The sequence below is a fragment of the Theropithecus gelada genome, chromosome 4 (assembly GCF_003255815.1).
Source record: "Theropithecus gelada isolate Dixy chromosome 4, Tgel_1.0, whole genome shotgun sequence".
Lineage (NCBI taxonomy): Eukaryota > Metazoa > Chordata > Mammalia > Primates > Cercopithecidae > Theropithecus > Theropithecus gelada.
Genome location: NC_037671.1, coordinates 66,260,054 through 66,278,852, shown reverse-complemented (window position 1 = coordinate 66,278,852; position 18,799 = coordinate 66,260,054).

Here is an 18,799-nt window from a genome sequence, read left to right as displayed (position 1 = left end):
ATGTTTGTGTCCCCCCAAAATTTTTATGTTGAAATCCTAACTGCCAAGGTGATAGTATTAGGAGGTGTTGTGTTTGGGAGATGATTAATTCATGAGGGTAGATCCCCCACAAATAGGATTAGTGCCCTTATTAAACAGACCATAGAGAGTTCATTTGTCTCATCTACTGTGTGAAGACACAGTGATAAGGTACCATTTATAAACCAAAAAGTGGGCCTCGGTCAGACACTGAACATACTAGCTTCTTGGAACTTCCCTGCTTCGAGACGGAGGGAAATGTGTGTGTTGTTTTTTAAGTGATCCAGTTTACAGTAATTTGTTATAATAACCCAAACTGACAAAGAGAGTATGTTTATTGCAAATATTTTCGCTTTTTGTGCTTCAGTTTAATTTTGTCTTTGCTAAATATATATTCATAATTTTAATTTTAATTATGTCTATATTATAAATTATTTCCTTTATAGTAAAGGCTTTTTGGGCCCCATTTATTTAAAAAGTCAGAAAACTGTTCTATATTTCTTCTAAAAGCTTCAAGATTTTATTTTCTTATTTTGCAACTAATTTCTAAGACTCATTATCTTCCACATAGATAGACAGTTAACACAACATTTATTGAAAGACTACCTTTCTAGGAATGTATCACAGAAATCTTAAAGTAGATAATGATTAGGTAATGGTGTATATATATATTTATATGTGACTTAGGACTATATATATTTTATATATATATATACACACACACACACACACACACATATACATATAATATATTTTTGTTTATTTTATTTTTATTTTTTTGAGGCGGAGTCTCACTCTGTTGCCCAGGCTGGAGTGCAGTGGCACGATCTTGGCTCACTGCAAGCTCTGCCTCCTGGGTTCACACCATTCTCCTGCCTCAGCCTCCCCAGTAGCTGGGACTACAGGCACCCACCACCACGCCCGGCTAATTTGTTATATTTTTAGTAGAGACAGGGTTTCACCTTGTTAGCCAGGATGGTCTCGATCTCCTGACCTCGTGATTCACCTGCCTCGGCCTCCCAAAGTGCTAGGATTACAGGCGTGAGCCACCGCGCCCAGCCTGTTTGTTTGTTTTTTTTTTTTTTAAGACAGAGTCTCACTCTGCCACCCAGCTGGAGTGCAATGATGTGGTTTTGTCTCACTATAACCTCTGCCTCCCAGGTTCAGGTGTTTCTCCTGCCTCAGCCTCCCGAGTAGCTGAGACTGCAGGCATGCACCACCATACCCAGCTAATTTTTGTATTTTTAGTAAAGACAGGGTTTCACTGTGTTGGTAAGGCTGCACTTGAACTCCTGACCTCGCAATCCACCTGCCTTGGCCTCTCAAAGTGCTGGGATTACAGGTGTGAACCACCACACCCGGCCATGGTATATTTTGGATCTGTTTCAAGGCTGTCTGTCTCTAATGCCAACCCACCCTTCCCTCCACACTCTGGTCCTTTATCTTTTCTTGTGCCAGTCTTACTGTCTAAATTCACGTGACTTTTTTTTTTTTTTTTTGAAACAGAGTTTTGCTTTGTTGCCCAGGCTGGAGTGCAGTGGCAGGATCTCGGCTCACTTCAACCTCTCCTCCTGGTTTTGAACAATTCTCATGCCTCAGCCTCCTGAGTAGCTGGGATTACAGGCACCTGCCACCACATCTGGCTGATTTTTTGTATTTCAGTAGAGACAGGGTTTCACCATGTTGGCCAGGCTGGTCTGGAACTCCTGAGCTCAGGCAATCCACCCCTCTCGACCTCCCAAAGTGGTAGGATTACAGGTGAGATCCACCATGCCCGGCCATTTCATGTAACTTTGGAATCAGACTTTTAAGTCTAGCAATGTAAATCCTTCAGCTTTGTTCTTCAAAATTTGCTTCACTATAATATTTTCTTTACCTTTAATTTTTTTTAATTTTATTTCTGTTTTTTTGGCAACTAGATTGAGAATAGTTTACAATTATCTTTAATTTAATAAGCTTCATCTTTGACAGTAGGATATATTGAATAGGATATGATGGTAGTTTTAATACATATATCAGATAATCAATATTGTGGCAAATGTCACAGAAACGCTAGACTTAAAAATTACATGTTTAACAGGTCTATCAGTAAACATCTGTATCTTTCATTTACACAATTCTTTTCTTCTTTTAAGATCTTTAAAATCTAAGTTAAAATATAAATGTTATATTAAATTTCTTGGAAACAAAATCAAATATAAAAAATATTGGGCTTAATTTATTATAAAATATTGGATGCATAAATATGAATACTATCCATATTCTTACCCAATTAACTAGCATCTTGATTCAGCTCTTCCAACATAATACAATTGGAATCTGGATGTCTCTTTAAATAATTTACAGTACTAAAAACTGCCGAGATTTTGAATTCAGACTTATTACATAATTCACCACAGAAGTTTAATAAGATAATTCCTTTCTAGAGTGAAAACTTTTAGTGAGAAGTTAAAATAAACATTTTTGTCATTTATTAAGCTAAATAAATCTTATCTTCAGCTCTACGTTCATAGCATTCCTTCTTTGGGAGATCAACATGACACCAATCAGGGAACAAGAATAATACTTATCAAAACTTCTAGTTACTCCAGTCAAAACATGTGGAGTTATCACTTATTTACCTTATTCATGTCCTTATCCAGTGAATTTGCACTTCGATTCAGGTGTACCAACATAATACATATGGAATTCGGCTGTTTCTCATCACCTTCACCTTTACCATTTACATTCAGCCAACCGAAATCTGGCAAACACATTGTAACTAACTCTTCTTTTGGAAAAGCCTATTTTCCACAAAACTAAAGATCTTTCAAAATCATAAAGCAGACCATATCAAACCTTGCTCATAACTCTTTTTGAACTCACAATACACTTGACATTAAACCCTAATGCTCACAGAGCCTATAAGATGCCACCTGCAGTAGAACCTGATGTTTCTAACCTGATGTCCTTCTACTTTTGCTTAGGTCACTATGTGCTTTAACCTCCTTACTCTTTAAATATGTGAAGTATATCCCTATCTTAGGTCTTTTGTATTTACTTTTTCCTCTCTCTCTTTTTTTTTTCTTTATTTTTTATTTTTTATTATTATTATAGTTTAAGTTCTAGGGTACATGTGCATAATGTGCAGGTTTGTTACATATGTATACTTGTGCCATGTTGCTGTGCTGCACCCATCAACTCGTCAGCACCCATCATTTACATCAGGTATAACTCTCCTCTAAGATATGTGTACAACTCGTTACATTGACTTATATTTCCGCTAGTCATCACTGAGGTAGAGGACATTCTGACTACTCAATCTAAAATTTCACCAATTTCTTTTTGAGTTTCTCCCATTTTCTGACATATCCATTTCCTTTTTTTTATTGTTATACTTTAAGTTCTGGGATACACGTGCAGAATGTGCAGGTTTGTTACATAGGTATACACGTGCCATGGTGGTTTGCTGCACCCATCAACCTGTCATCTACATTAGGTATTTCTCCTAATGCTATCATTCCCGTAGTCCCCCACCACCCAACAGGCCCTGGTGTGTGATGTTCCCCTCCCCATGTCCACACATTCTCACTGTTTAACTCTCACTTATGAGTGAGAACATACGGTGTTTGATTTTCTGTTCCTATGTTAGTTTGCTAAGAATGATGATTTCCAACTTTATCCATGTCCCTGCAAAGGACATGAGCTCATCCTTTTAATGGCTGCATAGTATTCCATGGTGTATGAAGAGTCAGGAAACAACAGATGCTGGAGAGGATATGGAAAAAATAGAAATGCTTTTACACTGTTGGTGGGAGCATAAATTAGTTCAACCATTGTGGAAGACAGTGTGGTGATTCCTCAAGGATCTCAACCAGAAATGCCATTTGACCCAGCAATCCCATTACTGGGTATACACCAAAAGATTACAAATCATTCTACTATAAAGACACATGCACACATATGTTTACTGCAGCACTATTAACAATAGAAAAGGCTTAGAACGAACCCAAATACCCATCAATGATATACTCCATTTATTTTTTTTAAATTGTGATTGTCTTTCCTATCTATTCAAATGTGCGTATTGGAATGGCAGGATATCTCTGTTTTGTACGTTGTCCCCTACTATTTAGGATGAAGCCTGGTATATAGCAAGTACCTAAGAAATTCCTTGTTAAATAGATGAATACATAATGTGTCCTCATATTCTAGAGGCTTATAGCTCTGAAAATTCAAATGCATACACCTACTGCTCTGCTTTTTCCTGAACTCAAGTTTTCTCATGACTTGATAAAATCACATATGCCTTGAACTGTAATCTTCATTAAATTACTTCCTCCATTTAAATTAATAAATGCCTCTGGCTAAACATTATATAAAATGTTAGCATATTCCATTCATTCCATATAAATTTATTAACTTCAAATATTATATAAGTTCTTGAAGATTCAGATATTTATAACACATTATCGACTTTCCAGGAGCTGCCACTCAAGTGGGAGCACAGACATAGAAAGTCTTAAGTTTATCAAATAGAGACATAGAAGATAACACACTGTTCTGGATGAACCCCTTAGGAGAGGCACCTCCTTGAGAGATGTGGATCAGTATGGCTTCTCAGAAAAGATGATACTCACATTAATTATTTAAAAAATCTTTGTAATGCTGTTTGCCATTCTAATGCTATGTTTTTAATTTCTCAAATTTTAGATAACTATAGTACACATAAGTTTTGAAATTTTGTTTCCTAAGCCATTGCTGAAAATATTATATTGTATCAGGTGAAGCTTGGCAGAAGAACACTAAACTTCCCCTAAATCAATACTAAATTACCAATTGTTAACCACTGTGTTTAGGTTCCTGACAAGCAAATTCCTACACAACAAAAACATTATCTAAACCACAGGCAGTTCTGTCAATGGAAAAACAATACTGTGTCACTTGAAAGAGAAGTAACTGTATTACTGGAGTCAAAGTAAATTAGATTTGCCCTTTATTGTTATTGATAAAGGCCATCATGCTACAAAAAGAAATTTGTTTGACAGCTATGTGTCTTGTGAATGTTTTAAGAAAGCAAAAACATGTTCTAAGTAAGTTTTATCCAATAAGTATTAATAAGGATTGAGTTATCTTCAGTAATTTAAATGGACCTAAAAATATCAACAATATGTTGATAAGCCATAAGAATGTTGATAGAGCTGGATAAAGGAGTTTTCAGCTTCAGTCACTATTTTCAGCTGAATAAAAATGACAATAATATTATAAATGAAAGAAAGCAAAGTCGGAAGAAATATTGAAGTACGTATTTCAATGTAAAGAACTATAAGCTTCAGCTTTGTCATAAATGGTGATCACTCTCATTGAAGATAATGAAAAGAATTGGGGAATGCTGCATAACTGAAGTCTACAAGTTCTTCACAAGAGGAAAGCAGTATTGAAGTAGAAAGGGAAGAGGGTGTGGATAAAAAACAGAAACCTTTCCTGTTTGCCTATAACTTAAATACAATTTTTCCATTTGGAGTTATATTTGAAGAAGCTTGTCTAAAAATAGAGATTATGAAATATGTTTCTAATTAATGAAATGCTTATGATAGATAAGACATGCTTAACACTATGGCCCAAAAGATATCATTTGATAGGCTAAATTAATATTGAAAAGTTCCAAAACAACTCCTTTATATTTTCTGTTGACATTGAGAGACCTATTACATATTTTTTTTCTTTTAATCTAATGAAAATTTCCCAGTGAACCCACACAATCTGTTTTTATTGGTAAGGGTTTAAATAGAACAGATAAATTATTGTAAGAGTTACAGTGTAAATCTAGGGGGGATGGATTTTAACTCAGAATATATTTCCTTACCTTGACTTTTTACCTGCAACTGGATTCCCCTTTCTTCTTTTGAAAATGTTTCTATTTGCTATCTCTTTCCATTCAAATAGCTTCATCTCCTAGGTATAAAGGTAAATCAGTCAAAGCAAATCAAACTAAAACTAAACACAAACTAAAATGTTTATGTATTTCCAAATGTGCCTCCTTCCCATTACTTGTCAGTTGATAAAATCTGGCTGACAATGTTTCAAATGGCGTATTTTACCAAATCTCTTGTGCACTTTTACAGTTCTGTCCTTTCTCTTTCATTGAAGTCAAATTCTCCTGGAGCTCTTCACCTTAATGGAACCTTTTGTGTTATCCTTTTAAACTCCTTTTTCTCAACTTTTGCATCATTCTTTCTAATAACTAATCTGCATTATCTCCGTGGAAGACCTCATCTTCCCTCATTGTTCCATTTACTACTCAGATCTTATTGGTGCCCAAACTGGTTTCTCTAATTCATATTTTTCTTTGAAGCTAAGCTAATGTACCTAATCGTCTGAGGGTATATTTTAAATTCATTTAGTATTGTTACCTAATATAGAAACTTCAGTGATATCTATTCTTAAATTTCCTCTTTCTCTTACCCTTAAATGCAGTTACTGGTTTCATACTCTGTGTACATCTTAAAACTGAAACTTCTCTTTATTACATCTATCTTTACCATAACGTAGCTCATTATAGATTCTTGCCTAATTCTCCATTACAACCCCTTTACAAGTGAGGAGAAAGCAAGTGAAGAAAAAGTTGTATTGACTCAGACACTGTTTTGTAGTTGGCTAAGTTGATATCCTTTGAAAACAAGACATTTGACATGAAATGCAGACTTCCATTTTCTCTTGAATATTTGGGTGATCTGGCAACCATTATCTGAGTTATACATTATGGTAAAAGTAAAGTGTTGTAAAAAAGCAATCTGAAAAAAAAAATGTACTAGAGTATTACTTAAGTAACCATATATGAAGAAATGAGACAAAATCTAACAAAAAATATACAAGAAGAATAAACATTTTTTCGAGTTTATATTGAAAAATTGAGATTTAAAATACTGGCGATGGAACATATCTCCTCAAATCAAAGAACATTGCAAATATTTAAATCCTCCTCCAAATGTACACAACAACACATTCATAATTGTAATTCATAATTTTCCATAATTTCCCTAAATTTTATTTTTCCTAAAATTAATTTTTCCTAAAGTATGTACATCATCTTTTAATTATTATATTCGTTGCCTATTGATAGACACTTTGATTGCCTGCAGATTTGTGATGATAAAATTTATACAAGAAATACTTTTCACCTTAGAAATAATGGAGTCTTTTTATTGTTCCTCAGAGATTTTAAGGCAGTTATTTTAAAGTCAGATGTTTAAATATGATATCTGTAACTAATGATAATTTTGTTTCTTATTTTCATTCTTTGCAATTTCTCTTTTATTGACTTCTGCCTTCACAAACATTAAATAATTGTGGATGTTCATAATTTGAAGCTTTAGATTGTATATCTTTCTTCTTTTATTATCGTTAATCATTCATGTTAAGGTATTATGAGCATGACATTATATTTATATATACATATATAATACATATTTATTAAAAATATATATATACAAATTACTTTGAGTTTCCAAATAAATATTTCACAAAATTCAACATCGATTTAAAACCATATAGATAACCATATATGTATATATGTATAACCATATATTTATATATCTAGCCATCTATACATATATGGTTGTGTATGATTATATACATATATGAGATATATACCTACATATACATACATTATACATATATGCATATATGGTTATGATTATATATGTATATATGGTTAGATATGTGTGGTTTTAAATTGTATATATGGTTATAACATATACATATATAAGGTTTAATATGTATATGGTTTTATATTGATGTTGAACTTTGTCAAATGTTTTTTAGAAACTAAAGATAATTTATATATATATTTTTAAATTTATGTTTTGCTTTATTGAAAATGAGCAAAATTCCAGTCTTATTAATGACTGAAAATAGTTGTCTGAAAATTAGTTTGATAGGTAACATTAAATATTATTTGCTAATTCTATTGAAAATATTTGCCTCAATTTTCATAAATGAGATGACCAACATGTGAAAAGCATTTAATACAGTCGTGGCACACAGTATTTTATAAGTGCTTTAGCTATTTTATAAAGGTATGAGTTGTATTCATTCATGATTTAAAAACTATGAATTTCTTATGTCTTATTTCTATAAAGAATAAACAAACTAGAGTACCTCATCCCGTATTCAATTCTCTATACCATCACATCTTCCTGGACTAGGAGTGAGATAACAATTTTAATTTTATATTTTCTCCTAGATAACTTCACAACAATATGTGTGTGCCATCAGGTCCTGCTCATCCAATCTAGACTTAATATAATTAATTTTTTGCTAATAATGATTAGGAAAGTATTCATAGCACATATATAATTCTCCATATTTCCTAACATCACACAAGATGTCAATATTTGTAATAGTCACTATTTCTAACCAGACTATCTGTAATTTAAACTCATGATCTATTAATATATTGATTAAATATAATTGATTCAATATTTGTTATTTTCTTCTCGAGACAGAATTTATTTTATATCTTGGCTGGCTAGAATCTATAAAATGCATGACAAAAGTTTTCTCTGTATGTATAAGGAAACACTACTTCAACATGGTTTCCACGAAACATCAAAAAGGTTGGCAATGTTTTCTTTTGTTTTGGATGCAAGGTCTCACTCTCACCCAGGCTGGAGTGCAGTAGCAAGATCTCAGCTCACTGCAACCTCTGCCTCCTGGGTTCAAGCAGTTCTCCTGCCTCAGTCTTCTGAGTAGCTGGGACTAAGGTTGGCAATTTTAAAATAGGGTTTCAGACTTCCGTGAGTCCACTAGTTGTTCACCAGGTCATTAGTTGATGAAAAATAAATAAATACATAATGTGTGGACATGGTTCTTTACTAAGAATAATGTTAGTTTTAAAGTTGTAGTCAAAATATATTAGAAATCCATGGCTTATAAAAACGCTTAGTACAAATTTCAAAAGCTTCTAGTATAATTTTGAAACATGTTTTTTTGTAAGGCATGTCATGATATTACTCTTATTCTTGTGTGTGATTTAGTATGTGTTAAGATTATAAAGACAAACAAAAGTTTAAAATAAGAGGCTTAATTCTTCCTGTCGAAAATAAGGGAATTGACTTCTTGTCACCTTCCTTTTTTCTCAGAGCATATACTTAAAAAAAAAAAAAATTGTAGCTTTAAGTATTTTTCCTTTCTTTGAAATGAATGTCACATTTCTTTGAAATTAATGTAAATCCCTTTCAAAATGTTATAAAATTTCGGCCAGCTTTATGTTGACCCAGAAATGCCTTTCTCTAAAGCTTAAGTACCATCTCTTTGAAAGATAAACATCAGGGGAGATGACACTCCTATGTCTAAGTCTCTGTATGGAGATAGGAGTCCAACTTTGGTGAACTTCTTGCTCTAACTTGCAAAACTACCTTTTTGTTATAAAGATAAGAGAAGTTTATTTATACTCTTGATAAAGCCAGTTGGCTGACAAAGATGGTCATTATAATTACTAGATGAAGCTGGCATCAAGTCTGCACGAAAATGGTGCTGTCATGTTCTCTTATTGAAGACTAGTTATTGCTTATCTTGGAAACATTTATGAAATGGGTTGTATCTGCTTGGCTATATGTAAGGGTGCTATCTCTTTCTGTCTTTGCTATCTTAGCAGATTGCCTTGGATGCCTAGTATATTCTAGTATAAATACTAGTCAGGAATAAAAATGTTTTGTTTCTCTGCTACTCTTGGGAAGAGGATTCTGGGTTCAGGAAGGATACTGTTTTGAATTACATTTCTCCAACAATCATAATTTATCATATTTTATGTGGATCAGCCTAACACTAACTACAAAATATGGAATGTAAATATCTTCTTCCCAACACCTGAGAGAAAAAATAAAAGCACATGCTATAACTTTATCATAATGTTTGTTAGGATTGTCATACTTGTTTACTCATGAAAACAATCATCTCTGCACATATTAATGAATTAAATAATGAAAAGCATGTGACAATTGCATTTAAAATGCAAAATTATCTAATGACTCTATGTGTAAAAGGGAGTAAGATAAATAAAACACAGATATTGCCATAAAATGACTCATAATCTTCTGAGATATGTATTCTCTTCTGAGGCATACATTCATTAACATAGTATAAGACAGTGAAAAAAGCACTATTACTCCACCTACTTTATAAAATATTTAAAAGTAATAACTAATAATTCCTGGGTAATAGTTACTTTACTAATAAAAATATGATATTCATCATTAATAAGATTTAAACAATTATACTAAAGATAAATATGCTATATATGATTTTTTTTCTTTTCTTGTTATTTTTTTGAGACAGGGTCTCACTCTGTCACCCAGGCTGGAGTGCAGTGGCACTATCTTGACTCACTGCATCCTCCACCTCCTGGGTTCAAGTTATTCTCCCACTTCAGCCTCTCAAGTAGCTGGGACTACAAGTGCATACCACCACGCCCAGCTAATTTGTGCTTTTGTTTGTTTGTTTTGGTTTTGGTTTTGGTAGAGGAGAGGTTTCAACCATGTTGGTCAGGCTGGTCTCAAACTCCTGACCTCAAGTGATCTGCCTGCCTCAGTCTCCCAAAGTGCTGGGATTACAAGCATGAGACACCATGCCTGGCCACTATTTCATATTTTAAACATATGATTTACTGCCTTTTAGATAATTTCAAAAAATAAAGTGAAATCTCTCATTTACATCATGAGACTAGTCACTAAGAACCATAATTTTGGAATATTGAACACCTCATTTTCAGTAAATTTTACACTACTGGTCTGAATAAGAGTTAAAAATCTTACCAAATTTTGGTGATTAAAAACCAAAAACAACTTTTTCTCTAAAAATAATACTTATTTTTGATATGTAAAAATATTTTATTTTCTTATTAAAATATTTTATTTAATATGAAAATAGAAAAAATAAGATAAATTAATTTCTGGATTCTTAACTATTTGAAAGGTAAAGAATTGAAGTACTTGTATTCACAAAAATCGTATCTTCCAAGTGTTTGGTAACATAAAATGGCTACTGATATGACAGATGTTAAATAAGAAATCTTTACCAAAGAAACTAAGAATGTTATTGCTTAGAACACATAATTAACATGATATAACTTGATGAAAAATATGTATATTAGGAGATTTTGAAAACATGGAAATAAACATATAAGTCTTATGCAATAGTATTTACTTAGCATATATCCTTCAAAAAAATATAAAGTAGCAATAGAAACAAGTATGTTTTTTTTTATCACTACAAAGATTTTGGAGAATTACATCATCAAATCAAACTCTTATATTGATTAAACTGAAATTTCAAGATTAGGATATGCTAATTTTCTTATAGCTCAAGAAGTATTTAAATAATAGAAATACAAAATTATTTTAAGAATGCGTAGCTCTTATTTTTAAAATATGTACTTATTGGTTAGTAATTTGCATCTTGTTGGCTGTTTTTCTTTGCAATCAAGATTCTAAAATAACAATTTTTGTCATTTTGCAGTGTGATAAAATAGTAACAATATTCGAGAGACAAATTTCTCTTATATTGCAATTAATTTCCACTATATTTATTTTTGTTTAGCTCAAATTGCTAAGTTGTGAAATAACTACTCTCAGGTTTATAATAGTTAATATATATAATATAATAAGGTTTATAACCTGAAGAAAGAAATTTGTATTAAACTTATACACAAGCGCGCACACACACACACACAAACACATAGTGTTTTGTAGACAAAATTAGCTGTGTGATAATACATATGTTTCAATGTGGGTCTCTACACTGACACAAATTAGAGAATTAGCAAGAATTTATTTGCATGTACTATAGTTTATTTTGGAAGTAATTTCCAAAGTGAAGAAAGGAGAATCAAACAATAAAGTTTTCTTTCTTTTTTTTTTTTTTTTATCTTAATGGGTTTATACTGCCTCATCTCAAAGCATCCAGACAATACAAGTGTGTCACAGAAGAGATAAAGTGTCACTCAATGGACTTTCAGCTGTATGGCCTGCAAAATATACTTATGATGTCACTGCTTTTTTGAAATATCATTAAAAGACAGGAAAGAACATGCTTAAATTAAAACGTGAGATAATAGATTGAATCAATTTACAATAAATGATAAATGAATAGTATCAGATTCCTTCCTAGAAACAATCTTTTAAACAAGAGAGAACAGGTACGAGAAAACGGACAAAGAGGAAAAAAAGGTCAACTTAAAAATAAAGAAATATATATGACGGAGTAATTAAAAGGTAGCCTGTTTAAATGAGTCTGTGGATGCCAACAATCAAATCTATTTTAGTTCTACTGTTAAACATTTTTATCATTATAAAAATATGTAGATTGCTTATTGCCTATTGTGTTAGATTTTTCAAACTCATCTGTGATTTTAGCAAGGCCTTAATGTTTTCTTTATTTACTTTCATTATTTATTTTTTAATTGCTACATAATACTTGTACATATTTATGAGGTACATGTCATATTTTGTTACATACATAGGATGTGTAATGATCAAGTCAAGGTATTTCAGATATCTGTCACCTTTTGTATTGTCATTTGGATGTATTGGGGTAATTTTTTCTAGGTATTTCAAAATTTAGAATACATTGTTTTACTTCACAAATATAGTACATTAGGGTTATATTATTGATTTAAGACACTTTCATCTTACAGTTATATTATGTGAAAATGCATTCGGAGTTCCAAGAAATGATGAGTTTTATAAAATAGAAGTGTATCTCTGTTATTTAAAAAATTTTCCCCAGCCTTATTTAGGTACGATTAACAAATAAAAACTATATATATTTAAGGTGTACAACATGATGACTTGATATACATATATGTTATGAAATGTCTTTAATTTACACGTGTATCCCCCAACCTGCTGATTCCTGCCTTTCACTTTCTGCTTCTATGATTCTCAATACAGCAAATATCGGATGCAAACGATGCATCCTACAAAGGTCTTATATTCAAAATCTATAAGGAACTTAAACAAACTTACAAGCAAAAACCAAACAACTTTGTTAATAAATGGGCAAAGGACACAAACAGACTCTTTTCAAACAAAGACGTATATATATGGCCAACAAGCATGTAAAAAATGCATAACGTCAATAATCATTAGAGAAATGCAAATAAAAGCCACAATGAGATACCATCTCATACCAGTAAAAATGGATATTATTACAAAGTCAAAAAATAGCAGATGCGGCTGAGGTTTAGGAGAAAAGAGAACAATTAAACACTGCTGGTAGGAATGCAAATTGGTTCATCCATTGTGGGAAGTAGTTTAGAGACTTCTGAAATAATTTAAAACACAATTACTATTCTACTCCACAATTCCATTATTTGGGTATACACCCAAAGGAATACAAATTATTCTACCATAAAAGCACATGCACATTTATGTTCATTGCAGCACTACTCACAATAGCAAAGACATGGGATCAACCTAGATGTCCACCAATAGTAGACTGGATAAATAAAATGTGGTACATATACACCCGGAAATACTACTCAGACATCAAAAAGAATGAGATTATGTCCTTTGCAGCAACATGGATGGAACTAGAGGCCATTATTCTAAGTGAACTAACGCAGTAACAGAAAACCAAGTACCGCATGTATTTATGTATAAATGCAAACTAAACATCAAGTACATGTGGACACAAAAAGGGAATGACACTGGGGCCTACTAGAGGACAAAGGGTGGAAGGTGAGTGAGGATTGAAAAGTTACCTAACAGATACGATTCTTATTATCTGGGAGATGAAATAATCTGTACACCAAACACCACAACATGCAATTTACCTGTATAACAAACCTGCCCATGTATCCCGAAAACTAAAATAAAAGTTTAAAAAAAAAATACAGCTAAGGTCTCCCAAATCTCCTTCTTCCAACATGCATGCATAACTTTGAAATGTAAATGATTTTCTCCCTAAACGTAAAACCTTGACCAATGGGAAAAGGTAGACTATTATACTTCTTTCTGTTAATACTTCTTCCTGTTAATACTTAAAGAAATATTAATAAAATACTTCTTCCAGTTAATCCTTGATGCTCAAATAATTTTGGAAAACATGATATGCTTTTAAAACGTCCCAAAAGAAGTTTAGAAGGTTCCAAACGGAGTCCCAGTTTCCCTCAATAATGTGCTATTAATATTGAACTTTTATCCCTACTCATGACTCCTGGTTCTTCTCTCTTTCATTTCGGAACTACAAGAACACCTAAATTCTTGGTTTTGGCTCTATTTTTATGGTAGTAGTTGGCGAAAAGAAGATGAAACTTAAGTATTACCAGCCGTCAAATTTAGTATAAAATATACTATTTAACCCATACTTCTTAATTCAAGTATTTCCTCAAATAATTTTTCAATGTTTAGTATTATTTCTAGATACCTACATTGCATATTTTGAATGTAAATTTGGAAATCTTTTAGATTGTTTTTGTATGATTTTATAGAGCAGCAGAGTTTTTGTATTAAATCTAAGACATTTTTACAGAAAACCAAACACTGCATGTTCTCACTCCCAAGTGGGAGAAGAACAATGAGAACACATGGACACAGAGAGGGGAACATCACACACGGGAGCCTGTGGGGGGTAGAGGGTGGGGCGATGGACAGCATTAGGAGAAATACATAATGTAGATGACGGATTGATGGGTGCAGCAAAACACCATGGGACATGTATACCTGTGTAACAAACCTACACATTCTGCACATGTACCCCAGAACTTAAAGTATACATTTCCCACTTGAATAATTACAACAGTTTAGAAAGTTCTATTTTATAAAGGAATTCCTGTTCTTTTAAAAATTAAATATAGATATAAATACAAAAGTGTAGGTCACTTATTAAGAACGATTATGGAGTTGGACAATGTGTAACAAGTGTTTTCAGACGAATCTTTGCCTTAGTAACCCTTATTATTGTTTGTTCTTAACATTGGATTAAGATATATGAAATGTTAATAAGTGCAGTGGCAAGGGAGAGAGATCATTTGAATAAATTATTTCCAACTAGTCATATATATATGTATTATATATGTATATATATATGCATATATATATACGTGTGTGTGTGTGTGTGTGTATTTTTTTGAGAGAAGATCTCACTCTGGTCCCTAGGCTGAGTAGAGTGGTGCATGATGGCTTACTGATTCCACGGACACACAGGCTCAATAGATTTTCCTACCTTAGCCATCCCAGTAGCTGGGACTACAGGTGTGTGCTACCACACCCCTTCTTCCTGCTGTTTTTTTGTTTGTTTGTTTGTTTTTTGTTTTTTGTTTTTTGTATTTTTAGTAGAGATGGGGTTTCACCATGTTTTCCAGGCTGGTCTCAAACTCGTGGGTTCAAGTGATCCACCAGCCTCGGCTCCCCAAAGTGCTGGATTACAGAAATGAGCCATTGAGCCCATCCCGCTCAACTAGCGTTATATTTAAAAATTTTGACTTCTTCTATAGATTTTCGATGGTTATAAATCCTGATGATAAAACTAGTAACCACTTCTTTTTGAGAACATATGCTGTATGGTTCATTCACAATGCCTTATTGCAAGTTATTTACTAACTGCTTTTCCAGATAGAATGTGCTGTCACTCTGTCCTGTTACTGTAACAATTCTTGACCACATCACTTATCCTAACTTATATCGTATTGCACATTAATGAGTTTATTTAATTATTTTGTATTTCCTCGGAGCTATAGTCTCAATTCCTAGATCTATGTATGGGAATTAGTAAATACTGAATTAATATTTCTTATTTAAAAGACTGAATGAATTGACACCAAAATACTGTTAATATGTCAATTTCTCAGTGAAAAAATTCATCTTTTGAGCAGTTAAACTAATTGCTTAAATCCACTCTGCTCACAAAAGTGGAGAAATGACTTGATACCAGGACTAATAAGATCTAATATTAAATCTAGGATTTTTTACTACAGTCTTCTGTCTCCAAGTTGTAGCCATATGCCAAGAAGTGGTCTTAGTCTATAGAGACTTTTTAATGTGCTTGTGCATGTGATGGGGGGAGGACACCTGAAGAATATCACATTTGCTGCCCAGATCTCTGGCCCACTTAGACCTAGCTCACAATTAAATGAAGATCCTCAAAGTAAAACAGAAACTTTATAAAATGCAATGTACTTTATGTTAAGAATACCTACTGTGATCTTTCCTAAAATGTGAAGCTGAATGAATATTTTATTAGACATTTTAAAAAGAAGCTTACAGTAGCAGGGGTCTGGCATATGCTCTGTCAAAGAAATAGTAATATAGATGATACTGAGACACTTACATTGTAAAATATTCATGACAATATAAGTATGTATTAAGAAGTTGAAATTATAAAAACTTCTTGTACTGGAAATGCATCCTCTTTTCTCACTTAAGAAGCCTATACAATGTGATGGTCACAACTTCCTTGTTCTTTAACAAGTCCTTTTGTTATATGCATACATATTCACATTACATTTTCCATTCCTAGGAATTCTTCTGCATATATATTTTCCCGAACTCAAACAACTAGTCTGGAGTAAAGCTTTTCAAGATCCTTTGCAGACAGACTTAATAATTTCTTCTTTCAGTTCAGCAGAGTTTCTTCCATGACTGTGTCAACCCCATTGGTATTTATTTCCATCCGTGGTATTTATTTCCATCCATGCTATTTTATGCTCCCCAGTGCCTACTGTCATCTCATATCTTCCATTTTTGTTATTCATACCTGACCTATAGCAAGTATATTCTTCCATTCTAAACCAAAAAATGAAATTGTCCTTTGGAGAAATTTTGGTCATTTCTGAATTGAGAAAAAGTGAAAAGATGACAAATAGAATGCTCAATAGGTCAATAGTTCAAAAATAAAGTACAAAATCATACAAAGAGTATAAAGCGGTGTGTGGATAGAAATGTTTATGCTTTCACATACAGGTATTAAAAAAAAAAAAAAAAAAAACCTTTGAGAAGGGGAAAATAAGGCTGTCAGGGGAAAAAAGTTTTGAAAAGTAATGAGAATTTTCACAGTGTCCAGGCTTAACATGTTTGGAAATAATTGTACAGGGAAGCGGTTCCTTCATTAGTATGCCAAATATAATTCAGAAAGGAAACCATAAAGCTTAATTAATTTTGCAAACATTTTAAAAATCCTCAAAAAATTCATATATGGACCAATATTTCATATAGAATCTAAAAATTATCATATTTTTTCTCATATTTTACCAATGTTTTCCTCATATTTGATCAATGTTTGAATAAAGTGTCCACTCAGGATATTTTTTTCTTGTATTTATAGCATTCAAGGTTATATTTTAACTTAAGTCATTGTGGAAATGTAGGGCATATTTATATCATTCACCTAATATTTTTGAACTTTGTTCCATCGAAACTATCCACTTGAAGTCATTGTTTTCATTTTAGAAATACAACATTTCTAACATACCCTACCTCACAAATGCTAACATTTACTCTGGGTCACTTGAGTACAGATGTTTGAGGACAGCTTGTAAAACATGATTAAACCCTGTCTCTACAAAAAAATACAAAATTAGCCAGGTATCGTGGCACACACCTGTAATCCCAGCTACTCTGGAGACTGAGGAGACTGAGGCTGGGAAATCAATTGAGCCTGGGAGGTCGAGGCTGCAGTGAGCCATGTTTGCACCACTGCACTCCAGCTTAGGTAATAGAAGAAGACCCTGTCTCTATTAAAAAAAAAGAAAAAGAAGATTTATTTTGGGATACAATGAATTTAAGTGAGTAGCATGTGGGCAGAAACCTAAAATAGAAGAGTAGAGAATTTGATCTAGTTTGACTTGGGTTCTTTGTATTTTTATGTCCTTTGCAGGGACATGGATGAAACTGGAAACCACTATTCTCAGCAAACTGACAGAAGAATAGAAAACCAAACACTGCAAGTTCTCACTCCTAAGTGGGAGGTGAAAAATGAGAACACATGGACACAGAGAGGGGAATATCACACACCAGGGGGCCTGTCGGGGGGTGGAGGGTGGGGTGATGGGCAGCATTAGGAGAAATACCTATTGTAGATGACGGATTGATAGGTGCAGCAAACCACCATAGCACATGAATAGCTATGTAACAAACCTGCACATTCTGCACATGTATCCCAGAACTTAGAGTATAATAAAAAAAAATTAAAAATATAATAAGATCCAAGCACCTCCTACTATGTGAAATGTTTAATCACAAACCAGTCTTTGTGTTGCCCTCAAGTCATAATTATAATGTACCTTTATTACGTGAAGTACATATTGCTTTACACAGATACACTGAGCAAAAGCATACTTATATGGCAATTGACAAACTAATCTCAAAGTGGCCCCCACTACTAAATGCTGAACGTTTCTCATCTTGTTTCATGTGTGTGATGAAATAAAGGACAAGGGAATCAGGAAATACGAGTTCTCATCCTGGTTACATCATTGGCATCATCAAATCCCCTTCTCTGGACCACAGTTTTCTCATCTGAAAAATAAAAGAACTTGGACTAGCTGCTTTTTAATGTCCTTTTCTTCATACTTTTATAACTCTTCCTGTTAAGGTCTTATTTTAAAAATAAGAAATGAAAAGTTTACATTTATGATAAATTCCTTAATGGATATTTTGGAAATTTTATTAGTTGCAGTTATTTCTGCAATTATTATAGCAAATAAAGTAGAATAAGATAAACTCAATATTAATAAGGTGGCTCACTATGTTAAATAAAAAAAAAAGTTATTGGGCTAATCTTATTCTACATTTGTTTGTGTGTG